Here is a 23,001-nt window from a genome sequence, read left to right on the forward strand (position 1 = left end):
CCTTCCATACACATTTCCATACAAAATTGAACACGTTCATTGATTACATGCAATTGACAAAAAACTAGGATTGTCTTTCAATATGACTTTTTTATGCTAAATAAGTGGATAATTACGTTCAACTGTTGATTTTTATATTTTCTGTGCTCTAATTAACTTTTTCCACTCAGAATTTTCATATTTTCTGCACTCAATGTTGATTTTCAATAATCTAACCTTTATTGAAGCTTCATATTTCCATATTTTTCTATCTTTAAATATTAAAATTGAAGTTTTGAGAAGGTTTCAAAAATTTCAAGGCGACAAATCTTGAAGAACTGTATTTTATGTCAACAACGAACCCCTTGCTTTTGATAATAATATTGTCAAAATATTGTACAGTAGGAAAACTTCGACCCTAAATCCCAAATCACTTGAAGTCAAAGGTTTAAAGACCCGAAATATTACTTATTGTGTGAAATTTTCTCAGAAATTCAAAGCTGCCGTTGAGCTAGACCGGAGACATTTGAGTGAAGCAGAATTCAGAAAAATAAACAATCACAACTTTGTGAAACTTGATTTGATCAAAATAGTTTTTCAGTCGGAAAATTGTTGGGATAGATTTCAATGTGAAATACACACCCCTTATTGCTACCTCCTACCTCTTGCTTGCTGTAATGGCACCTCCGGTGGGTTGTTAAATGGCAGCACCCCTTCTTCGTCGAACCGGCCTCACTACGTCGCAAACCTGCGGAATTGGTGGTCGTCGGGTTCCGGTACGTTCCGACACTGCACTAGGATGGCTGTTGGTTCTTGCCTACTCCAACACCTGACCAGGTTGATTGTAGGTTGTGGACGGCTGCTCTACTGATGTAGATTGTAGGCGGTTGACAAGCCGACGGCGATGGGATGCTCCTGCCGATGACCGTTACAGGACTCACTTACGGATACTCGGTTTGTTGACGGACCAAAGTATCGACAGCTAACCGTTGTTTGAGCGGTAGCGCTTCGGTGAGTATTGCTGCCGGGTCAGGAAGCGATGGCAGCAATGGCGGCTTTGGATCCAAGCTACGGGACAAAAAGCACCTGCCACAAAGGTAAAACCTCGGGGTCCTGAATATCCAGGGAATTCGGCTCTTCCGGATTCCAACAATTTCACTGTTTGCACTTAGGTTTTGAACACGTTTCTGTGCTGTGCTGTGTTCGACTAACTTCAGTGAAATGGCCGATCATTGACCCCGTAGCCGCGTAGAGTGACTTAAGACGTCACCGTTCTTTTGCCCCATCCTGATCGTCGTGTCGCCTCGCTCATTCGCCCTCCTCATCATCATTTCGCCTCGCCTCTTCACTCGAACACCGACATCTGGTCGTGAGATTCTCGAGTGTTGCTGTGCCGGTTGGTGCGTAGGAGTTCTGGGGTGGACTTCGACGCAGGTGACTTCTCCGCAAACAAAATGTCTTCTTGGCACATTTACTATTGCCGCGAACAAAAGTCCAACAACCACTGACATTACTAACCGAGCACTTGTTACAGTACTAGTGGTTGAGTCCATTTTAGAGCTTTAAATTGATATTTATTATGTTTAAAATAGATCGATTTCCAAGTGAGTCCTAAAGCAAATATTTTTTTAAAATCACATTTTCTTCATAGAAGGAAAGGGGGGCAAAACAGATCATGTTTTTTTATCCTTTCATCTGTAAATACCACTTCACTCAGTTGACTACTGTTGAACTCAGCGGCAGATTTGAGTTTCTGAGGAAATTTCACTTGTGATCAATGCTTTTCCAGATTCTCAAACCGGCGGTCTCGTGTTTTTTTTTCGATTTTGGGTCCGAATTTTCTTATTGGACATTGGGCGTTCTATATGGAAGACCCCTCCAAAAGGGGCCGTTTCCAAATTGGATTTCATTAGAACTAGAAGTTCATAATAAGCTTCCGTAACAAATGTCAAACTCTTTGACCTTATGGTGGCTGAGCCTTAAGAAGGTTTTTACTCAGACACGTCTGTCAATCACAAGAATAGATCAATAACTGACTTTGTTTTCTTTATTTTGCCTAGTGTTGCCAAAATAACAAACGTTGTCATAGAAACTTATTTTATTTTATTTATCTTCAGTGTTGCCGAATACAACTATTGTTTTATTTTATTTAGGCACATTAGGCACGACATATTATTTTGCCTGGGCAACTATTGGGCACAGACAAGATGTTTCAAATGATTTTTTTTAATTTTTACGTCACTTTTTTCGAACACTTGATGTTTTGGATCTTGTTGATCAATCCTGTATCAGTGCAATCGACAAAAAATCGAACGAATTCGGTTGAAATGACTAATATACAGCATAAAAACCAAAATCATGTGCTTAGCTGTGCAACGATTGGCAAATCACCCGATGTTTTTTTGTGGAGGACAATCGGCTTAATTTTTTTTAACTTTAACCACAAAAAATTTTTGACTTATTTTGATGGTCAAGCTTCAGGAAACAGCAAACGTAATTAAAAATAGCCTTGATTTGGAAAATTTGATTCATAGTATGCATTGTACATGGTGCACGTGTTTCCCAAAAATTGAAGCTGAAAAATTGTTTTATTGGACGCTATCTCTTAAACCACTTGACATAACATCACAAAAATTTGCATTTGTAAACATTATATTACTGGGTAACTTCGCTGAAAATTTCATCAATTTACATCCATGCATTCAAAAGTTAGTCACAAAACAGAGTGATGAATTTTTTTCGAATATACTCCTTATCTCATTTCTTTGCGGATGATTTTGCTGCTGTCAACAGTTTGCGAAAGGGAAGTTCTAAATGATGTTTGAAGCAAAATAGAACATTAAGATTATTTTCATAGCGTTTGTTTGTTGGATTTTTTTTTGGTTTTATAGATTCAATGTCGTTTTTCACTTTTGCACTAAGTTTTCGAACGAAAAAATATTTTTTTTTTATCAATTTTTTTTTGTATAAACCTGTTTTTAGAAGAAAAAAGTAATTAAGTCATGTATCAAAGTAGAAATATAAATTTTATTGCTTAATCGGATCCTTTTTTCTAATTTAGAGCGTGTAAATTATTAGTAATTTAGCACTTTTTATTGGCCTCGGGAATTCTCAAGAACAAAAATACACACAGTTACTACATATATTGTGAATGATTGGCTACGTGAAAACATAAATTACAAATCTAGATCTTAAGAAAATAAGTATTCGTTCCACTGTAATAAAAATGTTGTAGGGTCAGATCATTTAAAGAAATTTAAACTAGCAAACTCTTGTAAGTAATGGATGCCAAAAAAATAAATCAAAGAAAAAAAGCCTATCCGTCAAATAGTTGTTGAAGTATTTATACTAGGGCTACCAGATCCCGCAACACCAAAAAAAATACATTGAGATCCTTCACCTAAAAAGTCATCAGGTTGATAGATTCGTTCATTTATCGAGCTTTGCGGCCGGATGGTATGCAAAACAGAAGTAAATGGATGTACATGTTTCGTATTATCTGAGGAGGCCCCTGCAATCTCGAATAAGCGGGGTTCTACTGTAAATGGAAACCAAAATAGGCACAATTTTCCCGTATGTTTGGATAACGTGCCGCTATTAAGCCTACCCCTACCTGATACATATCCTTTACAATCATTATTTGAGATGTGCGCTTATTCAAGCATATTATCTACATTGTGTACATACTGACACATTACTGTTTGCATACTGAAAGGCGCTTATCGCGCTCACGTCTAAAAATGCATGTTAATGGTAATAAGATGTTAAAGTAATTTGTTGTAAGCAGTATTCTTTCCGTAGATTTTGCAGTGTTCGGCATCGCTAACTGAAAAATTAGCGGCGCTTATTAGATCGCTAACTCGGTCAAAGTTAGCGATCGCTAAATGTTGCATAAAAGTTATCGATCTGTAATAAAGCGCTAATCGCTCATCGATAATAGAAAGTTTTGATAAAGAATATTGGGGTTTATTCTGCGACTCTAGTGACGTGACTTACGGAATTTCCTATCGTTTTGCTGGCTTAAATATCCACTTAAAATTAGAAATTTTTATTCAGATGAGCTGCTGTTGGTCTTCAGATCTAATCGATACTCAAATTTCTTTTCTGAAGCATTATCTGGAGTCAGGACGAAGAAGTGAAGTTTCGTGGGTCACGTCACTCACGTCACCCGAGTCGCAGAATAAGTCCCATTGACTAGAAAAGTTGTTTAATGATATCAATAGGAGCAGTTTTGGAACTTATTTGTAATATTTCTGTCTATATAGGTTGCGTCGGTCCACTTGTAGTTTTAGTTAGCGTTTTTGAAAGAAAGTAAAAGGAAAATCAATTGAATCCAATTTGACATAATCCAGAATCCAATTTAACATACAATTGATTTATTGACTTATTTTATTCTGGAAATTTCAATTTTTTTTATATTTAAAGAAGGCTTATACCTCAGACATAAACTCAAGTGAAGACAATTTCAAAAAATACGCTTATTTCTATGATTGAAGTCAAAATCAAGATCGAATAGCTTCTAAATTCAATCTGTTACGAAAATTTAAATACCTGACTGGATTAAAAATTTTAAATCAGAATGATGCCGAATTTATGAACTACAAGTCTTTGGCCAAATTAACACTTCAAAGAGGTAGCGTTCTTCGGTCAGCGGAACTGAAAATTAGCGGAACTTTTTTATCCGCTAGCTGAAGAAAAATTTTGCGAGAAAATAAATTCGCTAACCGAAAATTGGCGGACTTATTAGCGATTAGTGGATTAGCGATTCTGTGCTGGACACTGAGATTTTGCATTAGATGTGAGACAACCTCATAGAATGGAAGCAATACATAGGTTTTTCAAATAAAATGTCTTTCAATAATAAAAGAGTACATTTGGTGAAATTTCACAAAAAGAAGAGTACGCCCATTTTTCGATCGAAAAAGAGTACATGTACTTTTAAAAGAGTACGTATGGTATCCCTAGTTTATACCAAGCTTCATATTTTTCACAGATTTTGAAGGTTATAGGATAAGTTGAATTTTTGATAGGTATGGTTTGTAACAATCAGTTGAAATTATGTTAAAAATGTACCTTTTATGTAACCAAAAATTAAAAACTTGGAAAAAACTGAAAATTTGTCATGAATGTAACAATAGACTGAGCCGATTTGACTATTTGAAAATGACTATTTTTCAATTTCTCCAGCCCTGGGTCTGAAAAACTTCACTTTGATTCAAAACTATTAATTGATTTTTTTCAGAATTTTTGGGCAACGTTTACATGAGTAATTTTGAACTTTCAGGTTTCTGTGGGTAAATTGAATATTTTGTACTGAAAATAAACATAATTTTTGTATCTTTTTTGGAATCCAGCCTGCATATGTTTTTTGTGCCAATTAATAAATTCTTTAAAGAAAATTTTCCGCGGAACAATTTTGTCGAAGACTGTAGTATCGTATCTTATTAGGAAAAAAAGTTATTAGCTGTTCAACAGAGGTATGTCTTTTGACTTTGATAAACAATAAATGCAATTAACATCCCACAATAAATTTTTTGTTTTCCAATACCAAAAGACATGCCCCTGTTAAACACCTAACTTTTTACCTAATTAGATACGAAGTAACGGTTTTCCACCAATTTGTTCTGCGCAAAATTTTCTTGATTTATAAATTGCCACAAAAACCATTTACAAAGTCGGTTCTCAGAAGAAACAAAAATGCCGTTGATTTTTTAGTTCAAAGTTTTCAATTTTCCCATTCATACCTATAAGTTCAAATTTACTCATGTAAACATTTAACATTGTAACAGCTGATAAAAAAAAAATCCGATGCGATTTTGATTGACATCAGTTTGTTTTTTTTCTGTTTGTCTATCCTCCAGTATTCTGTAATATATGCATCTATGTATAAGAAACAAAACTTCGCTTCTGCTACCAGTTGAACCAATTTGTTGAAATACGGAACAGGAGTGTCATCAAGACTGAGCAAACTATAACAAATTTGTTGATTCAAGAAAACAAAAATTTCACTCCTTCCGTCCTACAACCCTCCGGGTTCCTTTTTTTTCAAAGTTGAATCGGAATTTGCCTCCAAGAAATTCATCTCGGAGTTTTATGGGCGTCGAAATAAGCAAAAGAAAGCAGTATTCGCCAGTTCAATTTCTGCTACCGAGTCACCAGAGACCTGTCTAGATACTATTTTTCCAACTCTCTATCTCGCCATTTCGGGCTTTATTTGTGTGCAACGGAAATGTTGCTGGCCATCCGGTTTTGTTTCTTGTTGGGGGTTTTCGTCAGGAGACATCAGGATTCGTACGAATTCGTGATGTGGCGTAATGCGGCTTCCGAGGGAACGCAGCGACCATTTCATTTCGGAATCTTCTCTCCGGGCGAAGTCGACGACACCGGATAAAATGATGTGTGAGTTGAGTTGTGTTCCTTTTGGCCCCGGCTCTGGCTCTGGCAGAAGGTGGCCAAAATAGGTGGCCTTCCGGGGTTCTATTCGACCAAACCCTTCGGTTTACCGGTCGCCCAATTCGCATTTGCTTATCCACGTGGATGTGCGTCATTCATTCGTTCGTTTGGAAGTGTGTGCGAATGTGAGCAAATGCTGATGAAACATGTTTCAGCTCAAATTTCCATTTTATGGCGTTTTATTTCACGCTCTTACGATTGTGTGTGCCTTTTTGCTAGCTGTGCCAAGGAAATGAAAAATAAAACATGTTTTTCTGGGCAAACTAGGAAGTTTTTTTTTGTTTTGAGCACCCAACGACGCATTCAAGCCAAATGAATTTTTGAAATAGTTCTGTCCCCCTTAGCAGACTGAATTTATATACGTGTACCAGGTAGTCATTCGCATTCAAATAGAATGTGGTTCATAATTTAAACCATTTGTGAACGCGAACACATGTGCTGTACGTATTTTGACGTATTTTGTCGAGCTGTTAATGTGTATAGTGTCGATAATACGGTTGATCTTAATAAATATGAAGATCGGGTTGTATAAAAATAATTTCCGAAAAAAAGCGTTGCATAAGATGAAAGAAGTGTATTTAATTCTGCTTTAATATTTCTGGTTGTTTAAGATTTTTAAAAATCATAATCAAAATCGTATTTTCATCATATTATTTCTTTTTGATGAACTTTCAATTTGGTTCTTACTTAGATTATGGGTATCGCAGTAAATAGCGATTATGCTTAACTTGTGCATCTAGTACAGTTTTCCCCTAAATACCGATTATTTTAACTGGTGCGTCTTGTACAGTTTTCCCCTTATAATTGAAACATATAATGTTTAATTATATGTTCATCGTAATTTTGTAAATTAACTATTCTTCGGCAAAAAACCATATATTATGGCAAAACTTATCGAAAATTTCGCTTTTCAAAATACATTTTTTTAAATCCTAAAACCCCTTCAAGTATGCAACGAAATTCGATTTCTTGACTGATATTGCGGAAAAAATGGCGGCAGATGATCTTTTCGAGTCGAATATTGATGATAAATTTTCAGCCTTGTCGTTTGAGAGTAATCAGTTTCTAGCATTTTCAATTAAATGATACTTAGAAATTTTCAGCAAAACTTAAAAACATAAATAGGCACATTTAGCCCGCACGGTTTAAGGTTCGACAATTTAGAAAACTTTTCTTATAAAGTCTTTAAAAGATAAAACGTCTTTAACGCTTGCCTGAATATCGAGCCGAATGGTCGTAAGGCAGAATGGTCATTGGGGCAAATTGACGTTAGGCTGAATGGTCGTTAGACCGAATGGTCATTAGGCCGAATGGTTGCTCGAACGATAAGACATATCTAAAGCTTGTCTGAATGTTAGGCCGAATGGTCATTAGGCCGAATGATCCTTAGGCAGATCGGATCCTAAGTCGGATGGTCGTTCAGCCGAATGGTTTCTAGGCCGATAAGCTTGTCTGTATGTTAGGCCATGAGGCCGATATAGGGTCGAATGCATACTAGGCCGAATGGATGCTAAACCGAATGGTCATCAGGCTGAATGGTCGCTAGGCTGATAAAATTTCATTAATCTTATCAATGGATATAAGGCCGAATGAATATAACATTTAATGAATACTAGGCCGAATGAATGTTAGCCCGAATGCATCAGGCTTGATGGACGTAAGTCAGCTAAGGGACAATCCGTCCAAATGGCTTTTTGGGCTTACAACCAGTTGTCTTGTATCCATTCGGACTGAAATCCGGGCTTCGGGCTAGCATCCTTTTGGCCTAACATTCATTCGGCCTTACATCCATTCGTCCAAACATGCACACAAGCGAAAAGGAAGTGTTTTTGGCTTAGCATCCATTCGCCCGAACAACCGTTTGGCCTAGCGACTATTCGGCCTAACATACAGACAGGCGTTTGTAACATAGTCACATTTCGCAAATGAAACATAAATAAATCGACGTAAAATTCTATTTTTTTTTTCCTTTTTTCTCAGGGATTTTAAACCAAGTAGGAGCGACGTAAAATTCTAGTTTACTTGTTTGTTTGTCATTTAGTACAGTAGTCATATAAACGCCTAAAGGTAGATAATAGAAACATAAAGCGTTCATCCATGCGAACTCGTCTCACTGAAAAGTTTACCGGATTTACTCCAGCTTCCGTATATGAATGAATAGTTATTTGTTTGTAACTTCGTAGATCCAAGGGTGGATCGGTCGTCGGGGACGATCGGAATATCAAAGGAGGGAAAAAAACTCGTTTGGATCGGGGGCAAATTTAGAGTACTGTTGTCCAAAGAATCGATGACACCTTTCGGAGGTCATTGACTTCCGTTTCGTGTAACACAAGAGGACATGCGCGAACAGAGGAATCCGCTATCTGCGTTCTTTCACTTTGACCCCGACCGTGGTATCAGCAGCAGCCAGAGTCCTTTGACATTGTTCCGCGTTGTTTGTAATGTAAAAATGAGCGAAGTGCCCTTTAGTATTTAAGTTCTAAATGTGTTATGTTTATTCCGTAAATAGGCAATCAGTAATTAGCTAGCTAGGTAGTGTGGGTGGTAATTTGTATGCGAGGCAGCAAAATACAAAAATTTATGATGTGGAAAAACGTGTGTGTGATGTGTAGTTAAATTCTTAAAACGTGTTCGACGTTCTACCTATATAGCAATCACCGACCGCCGCACTTCTAGCGACGCACAAGCGTCAGCCAGGAATCTAGGATCTCGTCGACCGCCGGTCTCCAACGCTAATTCCGGCAGCCCGGTAAGGGTTCAAAGTTTTGGTTTCCGACTCGAATCCGAGTGGGAAAAGGAGCTGGACACGACCGTCAATTCGTCCCTCCCGGAACGTGAGCCGTCAACCAATGCGTTCCGAAATGGTTGTATTCTACTTTATCGACCAACAAAAGGAGTGAGTGCCCATAAAAACATGCGCATGTAAATATAAATACAAATGACCATTTGCTAATAATTAAAATCCACACACGAAACATTTCCGGACCATGATCGCAAATGGTATGGCTCCGTGATTGAATAATCTGGCTTGAAATTATCAATTTGAAAACCGCACACAGTTAGAGGGAAAGCATAAGGGAGGAATAAAATCGAAAATGTAATCATGTAACTTAGGTTCAATAAAAATTCCAATGATACACTGTACATAGTTCTCACCCTTTATGTCTCGTAAATATATCCAATTCTTCGTATCAACATGTTTATGGTAAATTAGTGTTTAGAAAGCACTCAACATTTGTCCTTAGGTCTAAAGGGTTTTTCGTTCGTTCTATTCGTAATTATTTAGTTGATTTTTTTAGACTGGGATAGACTGCTCGGGAAAACAGTCTTCTCGCTGTTGCTCCTATCACGTGTTTGGTGAAATTTGAATGGCCGCTTTGCGACCAGTGATGAAAAGCGTAGTTGAGCGTTTTTCAAACGGATAGAACAACGATATTTTGAATTTTAGTTTCGAGAAAACTTCCTGCGTTTTTTGGTCTCACCGATCGATTCGTATCCACTTTTGGATCTTATTAGGAAAACCCGCCCTGAGGTCGGGATTCTCGCTGGGCAATCTCAACACGACGAGTGGTCCTCAATAGAGGTGGCGCTTAAGCCACTCGTTTAACGACGCGCTGACTGATCAGTGAGACGAATTACACTGCTACAAATTCCACCCATTATGTGTCATCGTCTTAGAATCCATTCGGCTGAACGACCAATCGGCCTAACATTCAGGCAAGCTTTAAATATGTCTTATCGTCCTAGCAACAATTTGGCCTTATGACAATTCGGCATTATTAACATTCAGTTTAACGACTATTCAGCTCAACGTCCATTTGGCCTGATGATCATTCGGTGTCATGGCCATTCTGCCGTACGACCATTCTGCCTGACATTAGGGCAAGCGTTAACGATGATTTATCGGCCTAGCAACCATTCAGACTTACGACAATTCGGCCTGACATTAGGGCATGCGTTAAAAATTTCTTATCGAGCTAGCAACCCTAACGATCATTCGGCCTGATGTCCATTCGGCCTAATGGAATCAGTATTCTGCTAATAGGCGCATTCAGCCTGCTTCTCCTCTAAGACGGTTTTTCTACAATAAATAATATTGTGTGCTCATTACCATACACGATCGATAGCTGAACATATATTTTAAATCACAACCAAGAACAAGATGCGTTGCCCTAGAAAATCGTGACAGTCTCAAAACATACCGAACACAGGCATTGCAACCTTATCATTCTAAAGCTCTTCGGGTCAATATTAGGATTGTTCGATCTTATAGAAAAGATTGATTCCCAAGATCGATTCAGTTGAATGGTTCCAGGATCGATTCACCTAAAAAATCGACGCAAAAGGATCGATCTCTGCAAGATCGATTTTTTTATGTTTTTGGTAGGAATGGTGCAGCCTGAGGGCTGCGGTATGCTGAAGTAAATAGTGAAAACTACGGGAAGCTCATAAATTTGAATATTAAAAGTATGAACAATGAAAAATATGTATGTTTACAAACTAAACTTCAAAATATTTAACTTTTCATGAATTTGGATGAGTGTATGAGACATATCAAAAACATATCTCGCGTGAGCTTTCATTACGTCGTATGAAACATGTTAAGAATTCTTAGAAAACTGCTGCAAAAGAATACAGGCTACAAATATTCTAAATGGAAAGAAGTTGCGTTTAGTTTTTGTCAATATGACCCGAAGCGCAGATTCAAAGCATTTTAATCATCAAAATGCTGAAGAACTGAGATTTTTAAGAGACCAAGTACGTTCTATGAAAATGACTATCAAATTCCGAGACTTCATTTGGCAGACTCTGAAATTATTTCTCCAATTATGCGGAAAATCTTGGCGTAATTTTTGATCATGAACTGTCATGGAAAAGGCAAGTAAACAAACAATGTAGCAGAATCTATGGATCCTTAAAAAGGCTTAATCTTACCACTAGGCACCTCGATATTATTACTAAATTAAAACTGTTCAAATGCTACATTTATCCATTGTTTATATTCGGAGATTTTATTTTTTCAAATTGTTCAGTTAGGTCCATGGACAGACTTCGAGTTGCTTTGAACTCATGTGTCCGTTATGTCTATGGTCTATCTAGATTTTCAAGTGTTTCTTCAAAAAATGCTGATCGGTTGCCCATTCTTTTTATTGGTGCGGTTGTGCGTTTTGGTCCACAGAATAGTTATCAGAGGAGGTCCGCATTATATTAGAAGACTATTTGTTCCAGTAAGAAACTCTAGAACTATTAATTTTCTAATTCCACCTCATATTTCAGTCTATTACAATAACTCGTTTCTCGTAAGAGGCATCTCGAACTGGATTAATCTTCCTACCAGCATTAAATCCATTAAATCAAAATCGGAATTCAAGAAAGCTTCACTATCAAGATTTAAATTAAACAGGTAACAACTGATTCTTATTAGTTAGATATAAAAATTCATCAGAAACAATTAAGATGAAATCGAAACAATGCAAACCCAAAAGTAACACTTCAAAAAGATTGTACATATCTTATGTTACACGAATAAAACTTGATTATTATTATTATTATTATAAATTAATGAGAAACAAACTAAAATTTGAATTAAGAAAATAAGATTATTGAGATATGCGGTACAGTGAAGCAAAGACAAAATTGGAAGTCTTTTATTCTAAGTAAGATTTTTTTCTACCGGTAAATCCGGGATAGAGGTCAATTTTTTCATCGGACCCCCACATATGTATACCTTGTCAGATAGATGTATTCTTGACAGTAACAAACTACAAAGAAACACTTAAATACTGCAAAGCAGTCAGAAATTTTGATCAATTTTAAAATAAAATGGTTTTTGGAACTTTTTCCATTCGAAACCAATTTCTGATATCTTGATAAAACAAATCTATACTTAGAATTAGTATTTGTTTTGCCCTGTCTTGGTGTGTCGGGTTTAACCCAACAAGTTTTTTTTTTTCAAATGCACTTGTTTCTATTTGGGTAGTCACTTACAAGCTTAATGAACTTTTCGACGTTGAAATCAAAGTGATACACTTAAGCTAAATTATTCACATCATTAGTTAAGTGCAAACAACATCAATTTTGAAATATTGAAAGTATTCAGTTCAACGTAATAAGTCGGGGCGAGATATACATAAACCTTGTGTAAAAAATAGATGTTTATACGTGCATAACTGTGGTCATCTTGTAAGTATTCCAATAAGCAAATATATTAATCAATTTAAGAAAAAGTAAGATGATCTGGTGTTAATTTGCTATTGTTAAGCCCATGCACTGTGTTGTGCCTTATTCGTTAGAAGCAATCAAAACATTTGGCGTGGAGTGGTTGAGTTGCATGTGATTCGAATACCACTAGAAGCAGACCACACACTTCTTGTGATGCTTGCCCTACGGTTGCACTTCTGGTATTGTGGTTGCATTTCTTGCCGTTGTTGGTATTTATGATAATCTCAGACACGAACGAGACAGCCGAAGAACTAACTTTCCAGCCAAAGCCCGACCGGAAACGACAAGTTTGAGCGCCAAACACGAAAGCAGGAAAACCAAATCGGAAAATTGTTTATCCTCTTTGGTTGGAAAAGTGAGTTACCCAATGTTTACGTTTTTCGCCGGTTCCATGTGTCTTTGGGTTCCCGGAATGCATCGAAAGCATGCTAGTGTTTAAAGTGCGCCGACGCGCTGGAAAATGGTAGAAATTTGAAATGTTTATGATGAGTGAGTCCTAAGCACGCGACTTTGGTTTTGGGCCGTTGCAAATCTCGGAACACAGTTGATCGGTGCAGGTGGTCGCGTTTGGTTGGCAAAATTCGAACCATGGGAACAAACTAGCCGAAATTGTGAAGACACTTCTAAGTGCTTTCCCAGTGCTATATCAACATCAAAACACAACACAATTGGCCCTTTTCGAGTGGGTATTTATGCGCTGCTGAAGTGATTGGCGTGCTTAAATAGTGTGGAAAACTGCATTGGACGGCGGTCAGTTTTTAGCTTTTCGTCGATAAAATGTAAAACAGCTGTGATTGTGGTAAATGGCGGTTTTTGTGCTGGTTCTTTTTTTTTTGTTTTGCTAAGCCGAGGCCGCCGATTGTTTCCGCTGTTTCGTGAGATAATGTTTGCGATTTTGTGCTGATTCGTTGTGTGAACATCGCTCTAGCCAAGTGCATCTAGATAGTGCAGCCGTAAAGTTGCGATTACAAATTCACTCCCGGAATGTTTTGTCTTGGTTCGGAATGTTGTCGTCGTATAATTTACTTAACGTTGGTTTTAAAAGTGCAAAGTTCTCCATCGAAGCTTTTAGCAATGATTATCGTGATGGAACGGAAATTCATCATTATACAGTTCAACATGTCCAGCAAAACGTAAATAGAAACGTGATCCTTCAGCAAGCTCAACTTAAAATAAAAAGAGGAGGATCTATTTTTAGATATTCATTACGAGTCGTTCGAAGTTTAATTTGATTAATCAAATAGTTCCGATTGACAACTGTACGTTGTTTTAGATTTTGAGAGGGTAGAAATGTGATAGTGACGATGAATTATATACAAACTCTAAAAAAAAGTCTACTTTGAATATGGAATCCATGGTAATTGTTGGTGGTTTCACAATCAGTTATGAGTTTAACTGGACGGATAAGAAGAGGAACATTGTAAATTTTGGACGTTCGTCGCTTGTTTGATTATTGTGCGTTTACATTGTAATTTACATTGAATTCAAAATGAAAGCTTCCGTTCTTACGACCTCAGATCTTAAATACAGCTCATTAATGTTAAAAAAAAAACATTGCAAACATTGGGAATGTTAAATAATATGTTACTGGTTCCCATAATGGTTGCAGGAATAAATTATGTCGTGTTGTTCAGAAAAACCTGAGAATCTATGATTTACATACATACCATGTAAAATGTCAATGAGAGAAACTATGAAGTTAATTTACACTGGAATTTATACTAAAAAACAAAGAGTTTTATTTCAGTTTAAATATTTTTTTAAAGATATCTGTAACCTGTGATTTAAGAATAGTATCTGTGATCTATGAAACAGATTGTAGGTTAAAAATTCCCTAAGAAAATCTAAAGAAATACACATCTTCATAACAAAACAAAACAAAAGCGATGTAAATCGTTATTTGTTTTCTTTACTAATAACTCATGCAAGTTTCACAAATTGCTACAGATCTAAGGTAATGTTTCCAGAATAAGAAGAATGTTAGTTTCACATCGTTGGCACTAAATGTAGCTTGATATTTCATATTCAAAATAATGTACCTACATGAACTAATTTCAACGGTTATCTCAACATTTTTTTCTTTTATCGTTGATCTTTTTATACCCCAGAGGACGCTTCAAAGTGACTCTACCAATTAAAAATTCGTTTAAAATGGAATGAATGAGGACATGGATGTGTGTGCCGATTCAAAGAGAAAAAATTCTTATGATATAAATACCAAGTAATCCATACATTTTTTCTCATTTCAGGACTAATACGTTCTTTGCTTTATTGCGTAAAAGCAAATATAAATTCAATTTACTTTATGTTGTTTGTATAAATTTAAAAAAATATATATATGAGGCATAAAAAATCGCAAAATTTCATACGATGGCAAGTGTTGTTGTGCATCACTTCGAATAGTGATGTTTGATGTATGATGATGAATTCCTTCAAGATGAAGTTGGCGAAAAAAGGAAACAATTTATTTAAACTGCTTTTCCCACTAATCGTGGAGTTTTTTGAGATATGTCCATAAAGGCGTTTGAAATCCCCCTAGATTATTGAAAATGATGTAAAATGGGAAAAAAAAAATAATTTCAGCTTTCGTAGGAAATCTAGAAATAAAATCTAAATTTCATTAGAGTTTTGTTGTGCCCCTGGAGTTAGGCACGACCTTAAACATGTCTTCGAATTTACATAAGTGCGAGTGATAAAAAATGTGATTACTGGAGATTGAAAAAAAAAAACAGCTGCAAAGCGAAAAACTATGCACTGATTCAGGTTTTGCTTAGGATGCTAAAATTAACGCATTTTTATTGTCGAACAGTTTCTAAGAACAGGAGTATCTCGATAAAAAAGCAACTTTCCCTACTCACCCCACTTGGAGGGTCAACCAAAATTTATGTTTTAAAATTGATAGTTGAAAACCCCTTTCAACTTTTTTTTATCAAGATTGGTTTAGGGTAACAAAATACATCATCTGAACAAATCGGGTTCAAAAAACCATCATTTGACAGAAATATTACGGAAATAGTCCAAAAATTGTTCCGATTCACCCCATTCTACGGTGAATAAAATCTGCATCCCATATCGTATTCCATACAATAACATTCAAGTCTGAACCAAGTTGTACCTTGAAAAGACATAAGATACTATACAACGGGATTAATAGGATTGAATTACATAGAAGCAAAATGTACAAACATCGATACAAAGTTTGCATAATATTTCTGCATCCTTTTAAAGTTATAACTAACATCGGAAGGGTGATGGATAAGAAATAAATCTGATTTGACATAGATTTATTTACCTTCTGATATTTTTCAAATTTTTCGAGGGTCCAACGTAATTTTTTTACCGGAAATCAACTAGCATATCGTTTAATATGTAAAACTTATTTGTTTGAGATAATCTGTAATCTGATAATCTGTTTCAAGCCTCATAGGTTTCATTTCTATCTTATCTCGGTTAAAAATGAATGATGGAATTGTTCAAAATATGCGTCAATTTAGCTATAACTGTCGTAAACTCAGTTGAATTAGGAAGAATAAAAAATACATGACTTATTTAGCATTACAAAGTCAACATTACAACTTCAACGATTATATCCCAATCAATTAAAGATCTGTGTATTTTGCCAAAATTCAGATAAGAAATGTTCACATGATGAACCAATTTTACTTAAGAGTGATTCATCTTGAATATTGGTGCTGATTGATCAAAATCAACCTCGCTTTTCAAATAGCACTAACATTTAAAAAAAATTATAGCCATAATAAGATTTTTATTTTTTATTGTTGAAACTTCGTCGGCATAAGCTGTTAAGAAAAAAAATTCTTATTCCTTGATTTAGAATTTTTTTTTATCTGACTGTCTTTTCTTTTCACACTAATTATTTCCCTTCATTTTCAATTCTAAACATTTTTTTTATATTTCACTGAAACTTCCTCATCGATATGAGTATTCCAAAAATAATGGTTTTGGAAGAATTTGTAAACATCGTGCGTAGTCTAGATCTGAAAAAAGTAGTGTATAGCTTAATTATAATAAAATGCAAAATTAGATGTAGAAATAATAATTCAAATCCATAGAAAAAAAAACCAAAATTTATTGAAAATTCATAAAAATATTTCATTTTAAATATTTTATCTATCATCATGAGAAAGATTTTCGGTTGGAGGTTTTTGCATTTTCAATCATTTAAAGCTCAAAGTATTTTTCATTTCTTTTAAGTTTCAATATCTGTTGATTCATAAAGCATGGTAGATTTTTTTTCTTAAATTGAAGAAAATGTTTATTTTTTACGGCAAATCAGTCCAAGCTTTTTTGTGACACGAATTTTATTACATTCCCGACGCAAAAAAATCGTGTCATAAAAAAGCTTGGACTGATTTGCCGTAAAAAAATTAACATCAATAAAAATACAGTCGATCCCTTGAGTAACACATTGAAGAAAATTTAAAATCACATGATTTTGATTATGTATAAGTTAACGACAATATTTTTGTTCACTTCTATCTTAGTGGATAGGAAAGAAATTGCATGGTGGTAATGCAGGTCCAGAATGAAAAATCCCCAGAATTTCAATCACCAGAAAACCACTTTCCCAAAAAACTTTCTCCAGAAGAAACCATTTTCCCAAAAAATTGTTTAGCCTGACATACCCTTTCCCAGAAAATTGAATGAAATAGATTATTCTAAACTGAAATAAAAAAAAAAGATTTTTTTTCCATAAAAATTGGGTTCCCTAAATATAATTCTTTAGCGGCAAAGCCACCGACCCGCCGTCAGAAGCGGCAAACCTTAATCTGTCGGGGCTTCCTTGGTCTGCGTGAAAGCTAGGGGTGATCCCTTAGCTCCGTCTGCCACGCCAAAAAAGCAAAGTTTCCAAACCTTTAACAAAATACAATACTGGTTCTTAAATAAATTGAGTTGGAGATTATTAAACAATTGTAAGTCAAAAGAAAAAAAAAGATTAAACTAGAGGAGAAAACAAAGCTACAGAAAAATCCAGGTTTTGTGGCATTCTAGGAAATGTTCTGTTCAATGGAAACAAATTCTGGGAAATGGTCCATTCTGGGGAAAAAATTAAAATGGTCCATCCTTAGGAAAAATATTCTGGTAAACGGTGCATTCTGGGAATAAAATTTCTGGGGAATGGTTGGATTTCGGGTATTTGTCATTCTGGGGGAAAATCATTCTGGTTAAATGTTTTCGAACTTTTGGGATACAATCTGTATGCCGTATTTAGATTTCCAGTCTTATAACATAGGGCATTTTTAGTGCCTTTATTTTAATATCTGATGTAAGAAGATTTTGGCGTCTTGAATTCAAAACATTTGTCAAATTTGGTCTATTACCTGTAGTTTTGAGGATATGACTTGGGTAAATTATAAAATTGGTCAGTTTTGGTTGAAAACGATCTAAGATAAACTTATAAACGTACCTGTGAACCATTGCTGATTTTAAATCTTTTTATTATCCTTCATTCAATTCAGGAAACTGCCTTGATGTTTTTGGTTCAGAAATTCAACGCTTGTACAAAATTAATTGTTTAGTTTTGGGAAATTTCAATAGGTAAGATAACAACTATTCCTGACATCATAAATTTTGAAATGAAAGATTTTACCATTTAATAATTTTGTTGGAGACAGGGAAACGATTTGACTTTTGACTTATAAAATATCAATAATTCTGATTAGTTTAAATCTTCCATAAAAAATCGCCAAAACTCCCGTTTTTTGCAGATTTGGGAAACATTTAAAAAAGAAAACATCAATAACTTTTTTCTTCGAAGTCAAAATCCCTCGATGTCTTCGAGAAAGTTGATCATTGAGTTAAAACATTTATTTTCAAAACATTTGCAATGTTCTACAGTTTTGCTAAAAAGTGCACACATTCGTTCGGCGAATTCTCACTTATTATCAATTTTTTTTCTAATAACTGGAGTTTATAGAAAACAAAACTAAATTAATATTTGGAATAATTGTCCTAAAATTAGTCAAATTTAGTCTTATATTCTTTGCTTCTTAATAAAAGTGAAGGCAACAATTTTTTATATTATTTCTTTCTTATTTCTTTTTTCAAATTCTTCATCTTTTTAAAATTCAAAAAAAAATTATGAATTAAGATGCTCAGAAGTTGGTCCCGATTCACCTCCTATTCACCCTGTTTCAAGGTACCGTAATCCGGGGTCATATTGATCACTTTTTTCAATATTTTTCGATTATTTTTTTCTGTTATGGGGAATGTAACATGTTTCATATTTTTAAAACCAGTACTGGACTCCTATGAAAGAAAAACATGGTTGCAGAAATTTAGTAGACTATTTTAAATTTGATTTTAAATCGATTTCGTCTCTGTTCAGAATTTGATGAATTGGGGTAATATTGATCAGTCTCTATTTGGACGGTTTTAACCAGTTTTTTGATCATAAAGAATACCAAACACCTTCATAATATTTACAAATGCTATATAGTTTATCAATTTACCTTGCTTTTTAACGTTTTCTTTCAAAAGCATTAATAATCGGAATAAGAACAATGATGATGCATACATTTAGGGGCAAAAATTATAACAATTGCTAAATATTTTTAGCTTCAAAATACAAAAAATTTTACCTTCACACATTCCCCTAGGCCCTCCCATTATTTCCATTTTCATTTTTTCTCCAAAGTTAACTATTTGATAGGGTTCCTATCCATTTGTCCAATTCGGGCTTACTCTATGAAAATGTACTTATTTTTTAAATTTATCATTAAATGACTATAAAAATAGCACACTAATTATACATATACAAAGAGAAAAAGTGTTTCTATCACATTCAACAACCCGTTAGATTCTAAATGCTTTTTGGTATCATCAGAGCTGTTTGTTTGCGAGCCCTGCAAAAATAGATATTTTAAGATTTGAAATTACATTTTTTAAAACAGAAAAAAATCAAATACAAACCAAATTTTTACTATTTGATACTCAATTTATAGGCTTTCAAACGTTGAAAACAGTTTTCAAAAATTCAAACTATAAATTGAGTTATTGATGATAATGTGGAAAAATTTATTGTTGATCAAATTTACCCCGATGATCAATGCTACCACGTTTTACGGTACCCATTTTTTTGAGATGAATTTCGGTATGTGAGGGTAAAGTAGTGACAAGTTATTAAAACCAAAAAAGTAGCCTCTAAAAACATTTCATTGCGTAGCTCAAAAAATTCTTGAAATGTAGACAACAAATTCAATTTCAAAGTATTGAGTAACCCTCTAGAACCTTATTGTTTTGCGATGAAAAAAATGCTTAGTTGATTACAAACAACTTTTGTTCTAAGCAAAACTTTTTCTATGAATAAACATTTTTGACACATTTTTCAAAAATTGCATAACCAAAGGGGCAAACGCACTTGACTTTCAGTACTTTTTCGGCTGTAGTTTCTACACACTTCAATAATTCTTTCCCTAATTTTGAAACATCTTAAGACAAACTCATAGCAATATTTTTTATATTTAATGTTAAAATTGTTCCACATATAACTGAGATATTTCAACTCATATGAAAAATGGATATTGTGCATATTTTTCCTGTAGTTGTCGTTGTTGTCACAACCCCGCCTTAAGACGGGGTTTTAGCTTCATCTCTCCTACCTAACTAAGGACACTTTTTCTCAAAAAATTAATCCAGAATAGTGGCAACTCTCAGACCTAACTTCTAATTATCTTTTTTTTTAGATTGAAAAAACAAATAGATCAAGGGTTTTCGAAATTGATAAATTTTTGACCGAAGATCGGTCCATTTCCTGATTTTTCATGTTTTAAATACCTTTTAGATGTAGCTTTTGACAACTGCTTGATTAACAATTTTTATTTGTATGGATTGTTAGATTAACATATTTTGAAACATTCTGCGCTAAAATTAAGTAAAAGTATGAATGTCTTTTGTTTTATGCCGATTTTAGAATACCCCGTCTAAAGGCGGGGTTGGACACTAGAAATTTAACTAGAGAGTAAAAAATTCACTTTTGAATCTATTTTCCATATGCTAAAATATTTTTGTTTTACATCACGCGTATGTAAATTTCAAAATTTCATCCATCCAATGATTAATTTTTATGATTTCAGCTTGTAGAATTTTTCTAGTATTTTTTATCCCCTGAATGTATGCAACACCCCTAGCATTTTCTTTAGAAACATTTTTGACAGAAAAAATGTAAAAATTATTTCACCAAACCAAAAATTACTTCACTTTGTGCTTCATGCGTTATGACATCACAAATATATCAAAAACTATAAATTTTGAAACGTTTGCATATGATTTTCCATTACATACAAAGTTTGTTGCAACTTTACCCCTTTTTCTTAGTAGGGTGAAAATCGCATGTTTTTGTAAATTAAAAAATAACTGGTGAAATCAACAATTTTTCTGATTTCGTCAATTTGATGTCCTATCATCCTTAAAGCTTTTGATGTACAAGAGGTATGATTATCTGTGGACATTAAGTTTTTAGAAGCCATTGAAGATGAAAAGTGTTGCATGATGCCTTAGTTCACGGTATCTCGTAGTTGGTCCGCAGTAGTTGTTAACGTAACCCGGTTAAATAACTCAAAAAAGTAATTTGATGTAGTTAAGTCCAGGGAATTGAAAGTTACAGCTGTTTGAATTTGGTAGACTGACTTTTCTTTTGAACTTTTAAGTGTTAAGATGCTTGCTATCATATTCTTAATTGATCACTTCCAAGAAACATGGGTGTTAGGAAATATTTTTAAGTTAGTTGGAGAGTCGTTTTTGATTTTTACATGTACGTTACTTCGAGAAAGCATTTTTCTAAATTTGCCATATTTCATACACTTTCCTAAATTTTTTTTTTTTCATTCGACTTTAATCGAATAACAGAAATAAAGTGAGAACGAAAGCATTATTTTGATCTTGTTGAAAAAATGGTAGAAATATCTAAGAAAAAATCATACGGAGGTTTATTCTGTCTTCAATTTGGTCGTTTAAATTTAGTTCAGATTTTCTTCTGAATATTTGGATAAATTTAACTTAGTATAATTCATTACTAAGCGGACCTGAAAAAAAAAACTATTTGGGTGAATCATAGCTTTCAACTTCTCAATTCTTTCATCATCGACGGTCATTTTCTGCAAGTCGGAAAGGGTTATATTTCTCCTTCTTTTCGTGCAATTTCAGCTGACTGCGGCGAAAGTGATTCTAAGGAAAGATTGTAAATTTTTAAAGATCCTTCGTACCTACCGGCTGGATTGCTACCGGCCGGGCCAATTGGTTTCGGTTCAAAGAATTCGCAGACGATACTGGAAAGGAAAAGGGTGAACACTTTGTGTATGGCTTATAATCACGTGCAAGTTGCGGTTTACGGTAGCGCCACAGATATAATAGGTGGGTTCTTAGTCAGTCGTTGCCTAGACTGTGTCCCATGCGTTGTGGTGCTGAAGGGGATCACAGCCTTATACTTGGAATGTTATCGCAACTAACGTTTCTAAGAAGACATTATTTCCGCACTCATTAGATTGTGCAGTTGCAGTAATTGAATGAAAATATATGCCCAAGAAACATGGTTTACATGCATTCAATTATTGGCGAATGTGTCTACATCATTACAGCACATCGTGAAGTAATATTCAATAAAACGATTGTTTCCTTCGGAATATTTCCCTAACGTTTCGTAGGAAAAAAATTAAAATTCAATCAAGTAAATACATGTTACCGTCGAACGGGGCATCATGCAACAGCAGGGTTCGATGCAAGATTTGGTATAGCACAACACTTATTCAATTTATTGTTTTAACATAATGCAATAAAGTTATCATTGAATGATAACAAAATGATGATGACATCGTGAGATAGTTTTTTGAAGTTTTTGATTCTCATAGAAAATTTTAAAAATCGAGCAATAGATGTAAAATTTCTTATATTTTTCAATGCCGTAAAAAATTTACCCAGTATGACGGATTGGCTTAGTGATATAAACTATAAACATAATGTAACTTTTATTATCCTACACAACACTGTTGGTGTAAAGATATTTTTCGGACAATCACCAAATTTTTTTCAAATAAATATTTTTACTGTTGAGCTATTAGTCTGGGCTACAATTCATCAATATGCACATCAAAGATTCACCTTTTAATCATCGATTCCATATGCTGGAATATGATTGTTTTTCATCAGGCGTTTGGTAATTTCAAAGTTTTATCCATCTAAACATATTTTTTATGATTTCAGCCAATAAATTTTTTTTGTAGTAATTTTTACCCCTAAATTTATGCAGCACCCTTATACGTTTTCTTTAAAATAATATTTGAGGGAAAAAATGTAAAATTTAATTCGAAGAAATTCAAAAGTTACTGCAAT

General features: G+C 34.5%; 1 protein-coding gene across 7 annotated transcripts in view; it reads left to right on the forward strand.

Annotated features, from left to right (window-relative positions):
- Window positions 1-13,199: 13,199 nt before the first annotated feature.
- The window catches only part of LOC129744951 (neurotrimin-like), a 148,062-nt gene continuing 138,260 nt past the window's right edge, over window positions 13,200-23,001 (forward strand). For 2 of the 7 annotated variants that reach the window (XM_055737739.1, XM_055737746.1), the window contains exon 1: window positions 13,200-13,453. The gene's annotated coding sequence lies outside the window, so the exon portion shown is untranslated. Of the gene's footprint in view, window positions 13,454-13,529; window positions 13,608-13,674; window positions 13,788-23,001 lie in introns of those variants that run through there. The other 5 variants (XM_055737742.1, XM_055737741.1, XM_055737740.1 and 2 more) reach the window with 5 other exon arrangements.

This window comes from Uranotaenia lowii, chromosome 2, assembly GCF_029784155.1.
Source record: "Uranotaenia lowii strain MFRU-FL chromosome 2, ASM2978415v1, whole genome shotgun sequence".
Classification (NCBI taxonomy): domain Eukaryota; kingdom Metazoa; phylum Arthropoda; class Insecta; order Diptera; family Culicidae; genus Uranotaenia; species Uranotaenia lowii.